This window comes from Passer domesticus, chromosome 4 (assembly GCF_036417665.1).
Source record: "Passer domesticus isolate bPasDom1 chromosome 4, bPasDom1.hap1, whole genome shotgun sequence".
Lineage (NCBI taxonomy): Eukaryota > Metazoa > Chordata > Aves > Passeriformes > Passeridae > Passer > Passer domesticus.
Window position 1 is genome coordinate 81,313,049 of NC_087477.1, and position 17,058 is coordinate 81,330,106.

General features: G+C 45.0%; 1 protein-coding gene across 3 annotated transcripts in view; it reads left to right on the forward strand.

Moving 5' to 3' along the window:
- Window positions 1–17,058, forward strand: part of PTPRA (protein tyrosine phosphatase receptor type A) — a 119,615-nt gene that overhangs the window by 19,970 nt on the left and 82,587 nt on the right. For all 3 annotated transcript variants that reach the window (XM_064419054.1, XM_064419055.1, XM_064419053.1), the window contains exon 2: window positions 7,030–7,164. The gene's annotated coding sequence lies outside the window, so the exon portion shown is untranslated. The remainder of the gene's footprint in view (window positions 1–7,029; window positions 7,165–17,058) is intronic.

Sequence of the window (17,058 nt, forward strand, 5' to 3'; positions counted from 1 at the left end):
AATGGTGCATCTGCTCAGCCTGACTTTTGAATTCATGAATGAGTAGAAAACTTGGAATGTGGCTGTCATGCAGCTGTTAGCCTTCGAGCAGGAGACAATTTTTGATGACTCTATTGTTTAAAATAAAAAATTAGGATGAGGACTGTGATCCCAGGATGCTGGGCTCGTTGGGCAGCCAACACTGGGAGCTTCTTGAGCTGCTGCTGGTGGAGGTGTTGGGTTCCCACTGCTTTGATCCCTGGTGAGAAACCTGCAGCACTGCCTGGCTGTGTGGAAGGAGCAGAGGTGCTGAATCCCTCCTTGCCACTCAAACCTGAGCAGGTGATGACACAAAAGGGCAGGAATTGTGTCCTGTCCCTTTTCTGTGCATCGTGGGCAGCAGGAGTGCTTGTGGATTCCTCAGTGAGTACCTAATGTAAAACACACGAGAACCCTGAGAAAGAGGAGCCTGATCAGAGCTTCCCTCCTTGGTAAGTCCATAAATCAGCTCACTCTGTACTTTCTGGAGGAGTGACTCTCATTTTGGCTGCCCAGCACCACGGGAAGGACAGAATAGACTTTGGGTTGCTTTTCCTGGGGTGTGGGAAGTGGATTTGTACTGCTGAGCCCACGTGGGAGCTGAAGCCAAGGCTCCATCCCACCAGCCCTGCAGGATTTAGGGATTTTTGGCAAGTTCTAGATTTTTCTATTAAGAAAAAGGCTTTTTGGATCTCTTCTGAGGGTGCCTCCCTTTGGAGGCTTTCTCAGGAGCCCATGTGCTGAGCACTTAATCCTCCACCCCACTTAAAGGAAGAGGGGCAGACACCAAACCCTGTTGGCACCTTATTTCACTTAATTCTCACATTTAATTGTTCTTCCTTCGGCTTTTACAAGAGTCTCTGCCAAAAACAAGAAGCTAAAAATTAAAGTAATTATTGTGGTGATGGAAGCAATCAAAGAGGCCACCAGGCTCCTGGTCTGTGTGCTGTGGAGGAAGGAGCAGACTGGGACTGAGCTCATCTCCTGGGACACGCTGAGCTCCAAGAGTTAATTTTGTTCCCGACTTCTCTGTCCATGAGTAATCCATTTGTGCTGGGAGGAAATGGCAAGTTCTTGCAGTGAGGACAGGCTTCACTGCTGGAGAAAATGATGCCTATTTATCATATGATGCTCTCTGTGCCTTTTTTTGTTTGTCCTTCATCTGAACTAAGCTCTTTGGTGATGAGCTTCCCTGTCTGACAGATTTTGTAGAGGCTCACAAATGATTTTCTTTCCTGCATTTGCTGTTTCCCTGCAATTCTTCACCAGTTTGTGCTGGGCCCACCGAGCTGGACAGGAAAGGACCTGGGAATCCTGCTGGACATCAAATTCACCCTGAGGCAGCAAAGTGCCCAAAAAGAACAGTGGTGGCCTGGGTTGTGTGGGACAAAACTCTTCCAGCAGGTCCAGGGAGGGGATCCTGCCCCTCTGCTCAGCACTGGGGAGGCCACACCTGGAGCACTGGGTCCCAGCACAAGAGGGACATGGACAGGCTGGGGACAGCCCAGGGAGGGGGCTGCAGCAGCTCTGCCCTGAGGAAGGGCTGGGAGAGCTGGGACTGCTCAGAAGGAGAAGAGAAGGCTCCAGGGGCCTCATCCCTGTCCATCAGCACCTGCAGGGAGGGTGCAGAGAGACCAGAGGCAGGCTCTGTCAGTGGTGGCCAGGGACAGGACAAGGGGCCACGGGCACACACTGAGCACAGGAGGGTCCCTCTGGACATCAGGGAACACATTTTGGCTGTGGGGGTCACCAGGTGCTGACACAAATTGCTCAGGGATGTTGTGGAGTCTCCATCTTTGGGAATATTCAGCATTTGTCTGTTTGCAATCATGGGCAGCTCTGTGTGACCTGCTGAGCAGGGAGTTGGAGCAGACAATCTCCAGAAGTTTCTTCTCACCTCCACCACTGATTCTGAGACACAGAGCTCAAGGTCCTTCAGGAGATGCAGGGCTGGGCTGAGCCCTCTGCAAGGGTGTGACTTGTGCACAAATGCAGCTTGTGCACATTTGGCATGGAACAGCACTGTGTGATCACATCTCTTTTGCTGTAAGAATGTAAAATGGCTTAATAATTCTTCTCCTGCCGTTTTGGATTAATTTCTATCTTTATGCTATGTGTTTTCGTTGCTTGCTTCCTCCTTTCACCTTCCCAGCTGTCTCCTCAGAGCAAACTTCCATGACTCTTATTGTTCTGCTTGTTTTCATTCTCCTTCTTGGGTAAATGTTTGGTGGTTTTTTTTAAGTGTGGTTTCCTAAAGCTCTGCAAAATGCTCTTTCCCTGCTGCATTTTAAAGTATTAGTTGCAAAAGAAAGGGCAAGGAGCTTTAATTCAGGTGCATGTCTTTCTTTATCTGCTTTTCTTTTAAAAAGTGACTAAAGCCACTGATAAATAATGCTAATTTTTGCTGCCATCTGTGAATGCAGGACCAAGCTGTTTCAGAGCAGCGTTTTTAGTGCTCTGTCTGTTCAGGGAGGGAAGGAAAAAGGCTCTTTGCTTTAGCAGCAATAACCTATCTCCCACAAGTTGTAGTCTGTGCTCCCATCTACCACTAAAACCCAAAGCAAACAAAGATTCGTGCAGAGACAGGAAACCTTTTGGGTGTAATTGCTGGGAGGTCTTTGCTTTCAGGATTTTTGGGTTCACCCAGAAAGGCAGCCGAGCAGGGCTGCGGTTCACTGGGGTGGATTTATCATGAGCTCTCACTGGGCTTTAATTGGACGTTTTTGGCAGCTCTGGGAGTTTCAAACACCCTCTGCAAGAGTCTCCTGGCCATGCTGATGAAAATGTCCCAGAGAAAGAGGGAGGGAGGGAAGGGCTGGTGCGTGGTGGAGGCACAGCTGAGCTACGCCCTGACGACAGCCCTGCCTCCAGGCTCCTTTATTTTGGCCTCGAGCCTTAGTTTACATAATCCTGCCCTGATCCCTCATCTTCTGCATGGATCAGCCTTAGAAGACCCTCCAGTCTGACCAGATCAAACTGGGAAGCAGGTCTCTCCCATCATCTGAGCCAAGAAGTGCTGGTGTTGGTGGAATCAGGTGGCTTTGGCTGGATCAGAAGACCTCACCAGTGCCAGGACTTGATTTTGGGGCTCATTTGGAGGCTGGAAAAAAGAAGTCAAACCTTGAACATGGTCTGGAGACCTGTGGAACAGGTCCTCTGTATTGAATAGGTGCAACCCTACATGGGGGAGGTCTCACCTGCAGAGTCCAGGTGGCTTTTTCTCCTGTGTTTATCTCTGGGTTGTGTGTGTTTATCTCTGGGTTCCCAAACCAGAACAGGACTGTGATTTAGAATCAGTTTTCCAAACCAGGACTGGACTGTGATTTAGGACCAGTTTCCCAGACCAGAATTGGATTGTTATTTAGGACCAATTTCCCAAACCAGAATTGGACTGTGATTTTGAATCAGTTTCCCAGAGCAGAACTGGACTGTGATATACGACCTGTTTCCTAAACCAGAACAGGACTGTGATTTAGGATCAGTTTTCCAAACCAGAACTGGACTGTGATATAGGACCTGTTTCCTAAACCAGAACTGGACTGTGATTTAGGACCAATTTCTCAAACCAGAACTGGACTGTGATTTAGGACCAGTTTCCCAAACCAGAACTGGACTGTGATTTAGGATCAGTTTCCCAGACCAGAACTGGACTGTGGTTTAGGATCAGTTTTCCAAACCAGAACTGGACTGTGATTTAGGATCAGTTTTCCAAACCAGAACTGGACTGTGATATAGGACCAATTTCTCAAACCAGAACTGGACTGTGATTTAGGACCAGTTTCCCAAACCAGAACTGGACTGTGATATAGGATCAGGTCTTTAGAGAAGCTTGTCACAATGATGTGTAATAGAATAATAAAACCCTAACTGCTTCACTTTAATGTGTCAAATGACTCATTTACAGTGTCATCTGGGAGAGATGAGGCTCTATGAGATAAGTAAGACTTGCATGGAGGGGGAATATTGAGTAATGGACCCACAGCTATAATTGGAGGGGGAATAGATCTTCCATTTCAGATCTGAGGAAGTGGTTTATCTGCCCAGTCTGTAAGTGGATGATTCTTCTCTCAACTTCCTCCACACATTCCCCACTTCCTCTGTGTAATATTCCTGTTATTTATAACTGCTGCATTGAATCCTAGAGGCAGATGCTGCCTGCATTTCTGTATTATATAGAAGTTGAGGTCCAACAGGCTGGTGGATAATCCTGACCTTCTGGGAGCAAAGAATTGATACGGAAGCAGGGAAAACATTTATGTCCCTATAACTAACCCCTTTTTTCTCTATATTTATCATGTCTGAATATAGAGCAGCCCTGTCCATCTTTTCCCATCCCATAGGAAGCCAGGGAAGTGACAGACAGACATACAAAGGATTATTATATTTGATCAGGCTTGGAAATAGGCTGGAGATAAAGCCCTTGGTGTTTACTGGACCATTAAACATTTATTATCATCTCTCCAGCGTGCTGGTGGTGGTGCTGTAAATAACAGCTGTGACAAAAGAGTGGGGTCAGCAGTTGCCTTTTGCACCGATGTTTGTAAATGCAGAAGCAGGTCCTGGGATTTTGAAGAGCTTGGCTGGAGGGAGCATCTGCCCAGATGCCATGGAGAAAAAGGGCAGATGAGCCAGCAGGCCAGAGCTCCTCTTTATCACAAGGAAACGCTGAAATCGTAGGAAGTGGGAGAATTCAAACAACAATGAAAAAAAGATTAGGGCCAGAGTTAGGAGTTAATTTATCCCTGCCCTTCCTAACAAAAATACTTAATGCACTCGGATCAGAACAGCTTTTGGATCTGGATTTAATTAGATGGAAGGAAGGTTCAGGCCTCTCTCTCTCCCCAGCTCAGCCACGCTCCACGAGGCATTTCCATCATCAGACTTTTATTTCCCTTTCCCCCTTCCCAGGATTTTGCAGGGAGAGGGGAAGCGTCGCCGCAGGGCTGGAACTGGGCTCACGGGGCCTGAGCTGCAGCACCTGGTTGGATGATGGGGCTTTTGAAAGGGGGAATATGAAGGGATTACTCTATTGCTGGGAGGCCACAGCCTGCTGATTCCTACCACAGGCAATCCCTCTGAAGTCAATGAGATTGGAAAGCGTGTAAATCAGTATGGAATTCAGCGTTTTCCTGGAAAAGGTGGGGGGGGATATTTGTTTTACTTGCATATAAATTACTTCTAATAAGGCTCCACAGACACAACTGATCCTTCTCATCACTCTGTTGCTCCTTCCAGTCCCGGAGTCACTCTTGCTGCCCTCTCATTTTGAAATCATTTTGCCAAAAAAGCCTCCTGCGTGGGAATTCTGTGTGGTTGGGAAGCGTTGCTGGGAATGACTCAGGCGGGAGCGAGTCCTCGTGCGCTTGGGACCTGCGGTGTGAGCAGAGAAAGGAGACAGGCTTGTTTTCACACTCTCTCATTTTGTCTCTCTGACATGCTCCTGTTCCACCATTCAGATGTCATCAGGCTGAGGGATAATTAGAAGGAGCCTGTTTTGCTGCAGAGCCGGATTGGGAATCCACATGGCCGTGAGCAGGCTGGGTTATTTCTTGGGGAATGCAGAGAGGTGGAGTGGGTGTCCAGGGAGCACTGCTGCACCACCAGGGAGAAGATGCTCTGCTGCTCCTTCCCTGTGCCTGCAGAAAGTATCTCCTTTCTCCAGCTTAAAATAAATCCATAGGCACAGAATGGTTTGGGTTGGAAGGGATCTTCAGGATGGTTTAGTTCCAAGATGAGTTGCAGGGACACCTTCAATTAAACCAGGTTGCTCCAATCCCCACCCAACCTGGCCTTGGACACTTGCAGGGATGTTGGATGTGAGGATATTGGTTTTTTCAGTGGTGCTCTCTAGCCTGGCAGTCTCCATCAGCTTCGCCAAAATGTTTAAGGGCTACTTGGAAGCTGCTGTTGGAGCTCTCAGGCATCGGTTCTGCTGCTGCCTTTGCTGTGGCTGGGTGGTTTGGGTGCTCATTCTGTGTGAGGCTTTAATGCCCTAATAAAACATTAGAACAAAGAGCACCAGCTTTTCTCTTGCTCCGTTGAGGAGGGCACTGAATTTTGCCAGATGTTCCCACAGTACAGGTGGTTTCAGCTGTTTTAGACTCACCTTAAAAAATGCACCTTGCCTCTTTGTGCTTTGCACAGCACGTGGAAGATGTAACCAACTTGAAAACGAGATCTAAAACTGGAGGAGTCCTACAGAAAGTAACTGAGGAGCCAAATATGAATAACTGAGGAGAGAACCAAGTCCCATGAAGCTGGTTGCCAAGGGAATAATTCACTTGTCTCTCCCCCAGCCTGGTGAAATATTGTTTTGCTGTCTTGCCAACATGCCCACAGCTCCAGAGGATCCACTCTCACTCCTGTAGATGCTTTAACTGATACATTCCTAATTCCACCTTGGGGCTGTTTTCATGAGCAGAGGAGCCTTTGAAGGCACCTTTCCCTGTTCCAGGCCTCGAGAAGGGTTTGTGCTGTCCAGAGGTTTGTCCTCTCTTCCCACTGGGTGCTGTCTGGCCTGGTGAGTACCTGGCTCCTGCCCACAAACTTTCACTTTCCTCTCCAAAAATAAGGGCATTTTTAAGTCCTGCAGTCTAGATTTGGATGTAAAATCTTGAAGAAAATGAGATCATTCCAGCTTCAGGCCAAGTGGTGTGTGTTCTTTGGTGTCCTCTTTGCAAAACAGAACAATTTAAGACTCATTTTTTTTGTTGTTAATTAACTGCTGCTGTTTTAACAGGCTATGTAAACTTGGGTTATTCCCTGCAATACCAGCTGTGGTCTTCAGTCTTCTCCTTGACCATCTCCCTATCTTCTGCAAGCTGGTCTTCCTCCATCTGAGCTTGGAATACTTGGATGAACTTATTTTATATGGGGACTGCAATCATTACTGGGACAATCTCAGTTTAATGGGACAATCCCAATCATAAACAACAGAACCCAAGCATTTGGGGCAGAAAAAGGCTGTTTGACCTTGGCACAAGGCACTCACTGGGTGTTCCTCTCTTCCAGGGCGCTTTGAGAATAATCATCAGCCTTAACAAGGATTGATTGTGTGCTCCTCATCCTCCTGGTTTGGTTTTATTTGGAAAAAGCTTTGGCTGTCGCGTCGGGGAGGCAAAGAGGTGAATGAACGTCCCTTTCAAGGTACAGTAGAGGCATGGATGAGATGTTTGGGGCTTGGAGCTGGTGCTGGTGTAGCCTTTGGAGGTTCCAGGGGGTACAGGTTCCTCATGGATTTACATCCCTCAATCCTACCTGGAGAAATCTGCACTCCATCGTTCCCTTGTTCAATCCCAATGAGCGCAGTCTTCTTAGTGTTGGCTTTGTTTTGGTGCAAACTTGGATAAATCCAGTGTTTTGTCTTCATTTACCTTTAAGAATCTTTCATTTCTGAAACTTATGGGCTGTGTCATGAGTAGAGTTTGGGCATCAATATTTGCGCTCTTTTGAAGAGAATTTTTGATAAATTTCTTTTTGTTGTCTATACAAACCAGTATTAGACTGAAGTATACTGAATTAGTATTAGACTGAAATATATTCTTACCTTGGTGCAAATGGGCACGAATTCTTGTATGAATGATTTATAAAGGAGGGGGAAAGAAAAAGCCCAGAGTCTTTTTGAGGGAAGGAAAGCCATGGAGTAAGAAGGAAGGTTCCAGAGTATGAAACGATACTCAGGACATTGGTGAATCAAAACCCAACATCCATCAGGGAGTTTGTGGGAAGTTTTTCTGGTCAAAGTCCTTCCCGTGGTCTGACCCGTGGAAAAGATTGAAGAATGCTTTTAAAAATTAAAAATAAAAACCCTACTGTAAGATTTCTTGTTGGGCGTTTCAAAGGACTCGTTCCAACCCAAGTGGATTCAGTGCTGGGATGGTGCTGCTGGAGTAGCAAAGGGAGGTGTGCCAGTGAAACCTGGGGATTTGTATCAACAAGATCTTTTCCTAAAGCATCTCTTGTTGCTGTGGCTTTCACAGGTTCACCCTGTCTGGAGAAGTAGTTTGTATTTGTGGTTTGATATTTCCTTAAAGCCTGACACTGCCTGCTTCACAAACATAACCAATTTATGGTTTCCTGTAAAAATTCTTTGAACTCATTGGAAATCTGACTTGATACCTCAGTGCCAAACTGAAGCCAATCCTAACTTTAAGGGTTGGCTAAATCCTTCCCTTGGAATCTGTGTGATATTTAGCAGTGTGTTTCAGATCTGTTTGTGTGTGTTCCTCTCTGTACTTCACTGAATTTCATGTTGTGTTTTGCTACCTGTATTTTTAAGGGGTTTTTTTTAATTATTATTTTATCTTGCTCACTTTTTGATTTGGGGAAAATTCCTCTTGTGGTCAACAGCTGAATGAATCCCAGTAATTAGGGTTGTCCTGTGCAGGGCCAGGAGCTGGACTTGGATGATCCTTGTGGGTCCCTTCCAGCTCAGGGTATTCTGTGATTATAATTTACTGAGAAATGGCCAACTGTCCTAGGAGAAAGACTTTGTCTTTGGTGCCTGCTTTCTCCATAGCTGATCCCAGAAAAGGATTAAATTCAATGAGACTGAAGTCTCAGAAGTAATTCATTTATGATGCTCAGCATGAACATTAACAGACTAAACTCCATTTATTTTTAATTTTTTGCTAGTGTAAGAAAAGGATTTTGTAGAGAAGCAAGAGCTTGGATGTGCCTGTCAGGTGTTTGGGGTTGGAATTCAGTGGCCAGCTGGAATCCTGAAGCTGCTGGGATTGGCAGGATGTGCCTGGAGCCTGATCCTTGTGGCCACTGCTGTGAGTGGCCAGGTGAAATGGTCCCAAAAAAATTGTGTGTGTGAGTGCTTTGTCTTGCATGATGAAGCCCCATGTGGATGTGACTCTGTTGGCTGAAATGAAATAGTCCCACAGCACCTTCCTTTTAAAATTTAGATTAAAACAGCAGCTTCTTCAACAGAGTCCTTTTGGAATAAGACGGCAAAGTCCACCCTGAGGTCCTGGGACTTGTTGAGCTGCCTCAGGTAGTGTGGGATTCTAGGTGGGATTCAGAGATGGAATCCATCATACCCAGAGCCTCTTGACTCCTGTGGGCTACTGGAAAGACATTTTGGGCTGAGTGTTTTTTCTCTCTCTAAAATGAGGATTATAAAGCAGCTGATGGAAGCTGGAAGGGCTTGTGCACCCATTTCTGCTTGTGTTTCATTATCCATCACTTCCTGATTGGTGTCACAGGGCCAGAGCATTCAGATTTGGATGATGTGGGGGAAAAGTGATGCATGAAGCCTATACAAAGCTGCCCACTCAGATTTCTGGGCTTTGTTTGCACGGGTCACATTCACTTGTCACAAGTTACTGTCTTCTTTTTGTCAGCTCTTTCAGCAATGTCACACATTTATTCCAGCTCAGGCAGAGTAGCAGTAGTGCTGGCAGAGCAGGGAGCCTGTGTTTGCAGAGCACAGGTGAGAAGACTTCTGAAATTTAAATCTGAAATGTTGATTATATCCTAAAATGTTCTTCTTGTGTGATTGGAAACCTTGGGTTCCTGGACATCATTGTGGTGGCACCTCTGAGTAGAGAGCATTTGTTCTCAAATCAAAATTGGCTTAAAATGCATCACTGGAGATAGGGAAGGAGGGTCAGAGGTAGGAACAGACCCACTACCAGACAGGTGCAGTCTGTCCCAGAGGGTGTGAGTGGGAGCTGTAAAATATTTTGTTAGAAAGGTTCTTTAAAGGTCATTTCACTTCACACCCTGCCATGGGCAAGGACACCTTCCACCATCCCAGGTTGCTCCAAGCCCTGTCCAGCCTGGCCTTGGACACCTCCAGGGATCCAGGTTGAGCCACAGCTTCTCTGGGCACCCTGTGCCAGGGCCTCACTGCTCTCATAGTCAAGAAATTCCTTCTAAAATCTGTGTTCACCCATTTTTTTTCCATCATAATTATTTTCATGATCCCAGCAGGTTTACAGGAAGGGTAGGTGGGAAGCATTCCTGATGCCGTGCAAAACCTGGAATGGGAATGTGGGGAGGACCATCTTCTCCAGGTCCTTAGACCACCAGCCCTGAATTAGGCTCACAGAAATAGTTTTGTTTGGGAAAATCAAGGGCTTTGTTCAGAAATGCTGGAATTTCTTTGGAAATTCAGCTTTCAAAACGAGCAGAGAAGCCACCTCTGCTCCCGGCAGCGGGTCGGAAGCTGGGTTTTTTGGGATTGCTGCCAAGAAACATTTCTTGGAAACCCTTCTGTGTGCAGTGCGAACAGCAGGACAGGAGGTCTGGGTTTGAACTCAGGGTGATAAAACCAGGGAGGTTTTGGCAGGGCTGTGTTCAGATGCCTCATTCTTGGCCTTTCTCCTTGGGGTGTACGGGCAAACTCCTGCCCGGGCTGGCTCAGAAACTTCCATCTGACTTTGTAGCAAAGCTGAATTTTCCACTGACTAGGAAAGTTTTTCAGATTGAAACAGGTCTCTAATTTTTTGGATGCATCTCTCCAACTCATTGACTACACCCAATCTCTATTTTTGAATGAAACTAGTGCTGAACCTTCCTTGCAGGGGCAAGAATTTTCATAAAATCATAAAATGCTTTATATTGGAAGGGATCTTAGAAACCATCTGCTTCCAACACAGGGACATCCTCCACTAGACCAGACCAAACCCCATCCAGCCTGATGGGGTTTGAAATCATCCCCTGATTTTGTGATTCTTTGAAAATGGATGAAGCTGTAGCCTGGAGTATCAATTACTCCTTGATCCAGGTCAAACTTTCCCCCTTTTTTTTTTTTTCTGTATGGGTTCCCCATTGCTCTCTCTGGATCCCTTCTTTCTGTTTTTTTAGGAAACTATAAAATTTCTGTGGAGAAGGAAGGAAAATCTCTTCCTTACTGCAAGGGCTAGGTCAGCATCTTTTTTTTTTTAAATCCCTGTGAGAGCAATTTGTCAGAAAACCTTGTGGGAAGCACAGAGCTTGAGCCTAGTGGAGGCAAGCTGAGCTTGAACACTCCCTTGATTGGATCTGGTATCACCAGCAGGAACAGAAATCTTTTTATCAGTGACTTTACAGGATTAGAAGGAGAATTTCCCAAAGGATGGGCTTCTTCCCTAAGTTTCATTCTCCAAGGAGGCCCTGAGAAAAGCAGATCCACTGGGAAGTTGGTAGCTGCAGACAAGTAGGTGCATGCACTGGTGTGCATTCTCACCTGTAGGTACACAGAGAGCTTTCCCAAATTGCCCAGAACCTGAGAAAATGGAGATAAAATCAAAAAGGCAATTGCAGTTAATTACACTTCCAAGGCAACTGGAGATTGGTTGGAATCCTGTGGGATTCCTGAGGCCTCCCAGTGCAATTTCAGGTGCAGTGTGGGCAGGAAGGTTTGGTGTCTGTGGTTGGAGATGTCTGGGTTGTGATTGTCACCTCTGGCTGTTGGGCTCTGCATGGCACAGATATCACCACCAACACACAGCTATTGTCTCATGGCAAATTCTTCACAGAAATTTTGAGTTTCAATTAAAAAAAAAATTTAAAAAGCATTTTGCGCATGACTGAACTTTGTTGTTCTTTTTCAAGCTACATACTTTCCCATTTCTTCCCATCCTCACCAAAACCTGGCCTGAATTTTGTGTTTTGGGCAATCGGAAAAAGCCACAAAATAAGACAGTTAATGTCTTATTTTCTGTGATGTGAGCTTGGAAAATTAAAGGAAGAGCCTAACTTTTAACTCCAGAGGAACCAAAGTCTTGAGGGATTCAGCAGTTGGAGTCACAAAATACATTAAGCTGTATGGGACAGTATTGCCTGCTGTGCCCTTCTGTTCTGAGGGAATTTGGGTTAAAAAATGCTCTGCTAACTTCAGAATTTTGCTTGACCCAACCTTTGAGTCTCCAAACACATTGTAACCATGTTCCATCCAACTCATTATTACCTGAATTTGCAGTTTTTGGGAGATCCATGTGAGTATTTATTCAGGCCCAGACTTCACCAGTAGCAGAAACACGTGATATTTTTAAAAAGATAACACAGACTTGTTTTTATTCCCTTAAGATGGCAAATCTTTCTTCAAAGAATCATGAATTAAACAAGACAGTGCCTCACAGCGGGTATTAAGGAAAAAAATAATAATTTTTAAGAAGCCTTTGGAATGGTCTTTCCCTCTGGCATCTTCACTCAGGTTCTGCAATCAGTAATTCAAAGGAGGTTTTGTGGGGAGGCGAGATGCAGGAGTTGATATGACTTCCCCAAGGGTGAGAACTTTGAGAGCAGGGACCTGAGCATTAATCTCTCTAATTCCAGCTCAGCACTTCACTGTGAGATCATTACTTTGTGTGATTAATCTGTGCAATGCCTCCAAAGCCTCTAAAACCATAATGCTGCACATGCATTGAGGAATGTTGCTGACACTTGGAGTATTTGGGAGTCTCTTGCCATCCCTGGCACCTTTTGGCTTCAACTTTGAATGCAGGGAAGCATTCCCTGGCCTTGGTTGGTCTTTCTCTGTTCTCATAATCTGGGCTGATGCAGTCTTCTTGGAGGAATTCTGTTTTCAATCTGGACAAAGAGTTCTCAGTGCAAATGCTGAAATGCATTTGATAAGTACAAATTCAACAGGAGCAATGACAGCATCATTCAGAGTTTTCTTGCAGTGATGAGAAACGTGTTGTGTTCTTAAAACTCATTTCCTAAAGGCAGGAGAGCAGTGACAGGACACAGTCTGTGTTCACAGGCTCCTCCATCCCAAATAACCTTCAGAACCTCCGAGCATTTCCAGCAGCATTTGAGAAACTTCAAAATCCTCAAATCTTGCAAATTCTGTGAGAAAACTGAGTAGCAGTGGGGGTGCTGAGTGGAGAGACCTTGAGACTTCCGAGACTTGATGCAAATTCTGCAGTCTAAATTTACCTCTTAGGTAATCCATGTCTGATTTTTAGGATGTTGCCAACTGAGCTCATGGTATTACCAAAGCCTGGAGTGTGATGCTGGGCAGTCACTTCGCCCTTCCGCTGCCTTAACCCCAATTTTATGTAGGATGACTTCATCCCCCTTCTCTCAGAGGCACGTGCTGCCTCTTTCACATTGGCAGCTTTACCAGCAGCACCTCACACATCTCAAACTCTTTGTGATTCCCCTCGGCGCCCAGAGCCCTGGGAGTATCTGATGCATCACGTTGCAAAGTGTGAAATTGAAGATTCAGCCCCACTTTGATGCTTTGGCTCTGTGAGCAGCAGAACTAATGTGGCTCAGCATACTAATGAGGGAGGTATTTGTTGTTCAGGGCTTGGCTGGTGCTGAGCTTCACCCTTGAAAAATTCCTGGGAGGATGGTCTCACTCTCGGGATGGGCCTCGTGGAGTCCTTGGCAAACAACTGGCATGGCAGTGGCAGGGGAAAAAGCCCAACTTTCAAGGAAATAGCTCCAAAATTATTACAGTTTATAAAATTATTTAAATTATTTTTAATTTAAAATTCTTATAGATTCTTATTAAAATATTTTATTAAAATATTGTTATTATAAATTATATTATTAAAATTATTTAAAATTATTCCTTTACAAAAGACCTTAAGGAAGGTAGGAGGAGGGATTGAAGTGGAAATTGTTGCTTTTCATGGAGAGAAAGTGAGGGTGAAACTAAGGAGAGGCCTAAGCCCACGGGTCACCACAAGGATAAAATTAAGATGCCAACAGCTTTCGGCATCGCTGGGGACATGAAAAATGCTGTTTTCATTTTGGAGAAGCCCTTCTCCAGCACTGTCTTATTTGGGTCACTGACATCTGTTCATATTAATTGGAAAGGAACCAAAATGAGTGAAAGTGTCGCTTTTAACCTTGTCTGGGCTTGGTGGAAAAGCCCTTGGAATTAAAAGTTGGTGGTAGTGGTGCCTGGAAATACTGACTGGAGAAGGCTTCCTTGAGATAAAACCTCTTTATGAAGACAGGACTTCCAAATTCCGTGTATTTTTCAGGTGCCACATCATTTGGGCTTTGCTGGGAAAGGGGAATCCTTTACACTCCTCATATTTGTCATCTGGGCAGTTCAAATTCTCTAGAAAGGGGTGGGGATTATGTGGGAGAATTTTGCTTGCAAGGATGGCTTCCACCAGGAGGGGAGAATGCCGTGGACTGAGGGCTTGTGCAGAAGGGTGTGGAGGTTTCTGGGAATTTTTGAGATTTCCTTGGAGGTTGGAAATTTCCCAGGTTGGAGACCCAAACCTCTGAATTATCTGTAATGTAATAGCTGAGTTAATTAAAAAAAAAATCACAGAATTATTTGGGTTGGAAAAGATCTCCAAGATTATTGAGTCCAACCCATTCCCACCTTGTCACCCAGACCTGAGCACCAAGTACCATGTCCAGTCCTTCCTTGAACACCTCCAGGGATGGATCTCCACCACCTCCCTGGGCAGCCACCTACAATGCTTAACAACCATTTCCATGAAGAAATTCCTTAAAATGAGATGGTCTCCTGAAAATCTGTCCTCCTGGCTCAGCTGGAGAGCCTCCAAAAGCCAAGATGGTTTTGGTTTAGGCTCCCTTAGCAATGAAATGTGCATCAAAAATCACAAACACACAAATCCTGCTTGGTTTGCTTGTCCTCTCCACATCCAGCTTTTATATCCCTAGGATGAAAAGAAAAGAAAAATTAAATTCCACCAAGAAAAATGAACCACACAATCCAGAACTCAGAGCAGCATCTTGACACGGCGTTGCTACAGGAACCCAAAGAATTTTAGGAGCCTGATTGGAAATTCCAGCAGCAAACCAGGACTGTTGGCAACCAATTTCCAACTCTAAATCCTGCAGGAGCACAATGCACTACAATTATAGCAGCTTTCCCAGGTCAGGAAACAAGCCCAGCCACTGCTGTATTCCTGTGTGTGATATTTCTGACACACAATGTTATCTTGGGGATTGTTACGTCGGCTTTTATGTGGCGTAGAGAGGGTGGGGCAGAGGTTAATTGGTCATGTTAATGGTTTTCATGTTCCTAATTTAGGCTCTCAGTGCTGTCCTTGGGTTTGGAGGGAGTTACAGGAATTATTCATTCTATTGTGGTGCTGTCACATCTGTGGTGTGGGGAGATGGCTCCAGTTACAGCCCAGATGACTGAAAAATCACATTCAGCCAAGTTTTGGTGTTTTCTCCTGTTTATACCGTGTTGGAAAGTCCTGAGAATCCTAATGGATGGACTTGATCTGAAAGCAGACCTGTCTGGACAGACCTACACCAGCTGGGCTTCAGCTGAAGTAGCTTCAGCTAGTCACTCTTTGTTCAAACCCATCTCTGGTAAAATGCCTTTAATTCTCCCAAAATGTGTCTCTTTGGACACATGTTCTGGAAATGCAGTGGAATCTAGTGCAGAGTTCACGGCTTTGTGGTTACAGGGCTTTTTCCTTCACAGAATTACAGAATTATATAATTGTTTGGGTTGGAAAATGCCTCTAGGATCATTGAAGCCCTTAACCCAGCACTGCCAAGGCCACCACTGACCATGTCCCCAAGTGCCACATCCACTTGGCTTTTAAATCCCTCCAAGAGTGGTGAGTCCATCACTGCCCTGGGCAGCTGTGCCAGGGCTGGACAACCCTTTCCGTGGAGAAGTTTTCCCTCATATCCAATTTAAACCTCCCCTGGTGCAACTTGAGGTCATTTCCTCTTGTCCTCAAAATATAAAAAAGCCCCAGAAATTAAAACCTCAAACCACTGCAACACCCAAACCCTCAACTTGTTTTGTTTAGTGGCCATTCCTAAAATAGTTCTGTTCACCAGAGCTATGGAAATAGGCACCTAATGCATTGGTTGAGGGGTACAGCTCAATGAAAAATTTAAAAATATTGGCTTTTTTATTATTATTATTGTTCAGTGTCTGGAGAGCAGAAGAATCAGTGAGGAATTTAAAATTTTGGAGTCTTCAGCTTCCTAATGGCTCAAAATGCACATCTTTTTGCATGAATTTAAAGTTAACAAGTGTTCCAGGCCAGGTTGGACAGGGCTTGCAGCACCCTGGGGTAGTGGAAGTGTCCCTGCCCGTGGCAGGGGGTGGGACCAGATGATCTTTAAGGTCCAGTCCAACCCAAACCACTCTGTGATTCACAAAAGATATTAAATACCTGTCTCTTTTTCTAGAAGCTGAAATCTCACAGCCATCATGGGTTGCTTGCAGAAGAAACACGCACAACCATTCTGCCGGGAGATCAAACTTCCTTTTTATTTATGATGTGCTCCTCTCACACATAAAAACTTATTTGCTAAAGACCATTTGATTTTCTCCAGCCAGACCAACAAGGCTGCACTCAGGAAGCACCAGAGGGATGGCTTCATTTTATAAAAATAATTTAAAAAAACACTTCAGAGGGAGTTCTTCGTGTTGCACTTCCTCTATTCAGGACTCCAAGTCTTTCACAAAACTGAGCAGAATCCCACGGGGCCACAGCCATCCCAGGGTGGTGGATTGAATGACTTAAGTATCTTTTTCTGGTCTGATTTGTGACTGTAGCTTTAATTTGTTGCCTCCTCTGTGAACCACAGATATGTTTGTTATTTGCAATTACATGGTAGAAAAAAGAAAAAGAAAAAAAAAGAATAAAAAAAGAGCTTTATTTGGATTCTTAAGTTGTTCTTTGCAGTGGCATTTGTTGCAGTGAAATCCTTTTATGAGGCTTGTGGGGAGAGCTGGGTTGAAATAGTTTCTCAAAGGCAGAATGTGACAGGCTCAAGGATGGGACAGGTTGGATATTAGGAAAATTCCTTCATGGAGAAAGTGGTCCAGCCCTGGGGATCTAAATCTCTGTGGATGTGGCACTGCTGGGGGAGCAGTGCACTCAGTGACCTCAGAGGGCTTTTCCAGCCTTAATGGTCCTCTGGTTCTAACCATAAAAATAAAGTTTTTATCCCTTTGTGGTGCCAGAGTAGTGTAGCATTCACCCAAGTCAATTTTACACGTGGAATATTTGGAATATTCTTTTTTTTTACTGTAGAAACCCACCTACCTGAAATTTAAACACCCACACAAGATGAATTTCAGCTTCTCTTCCAAAAAATTGTCCCCATGCCAGGCACCTCATGGTC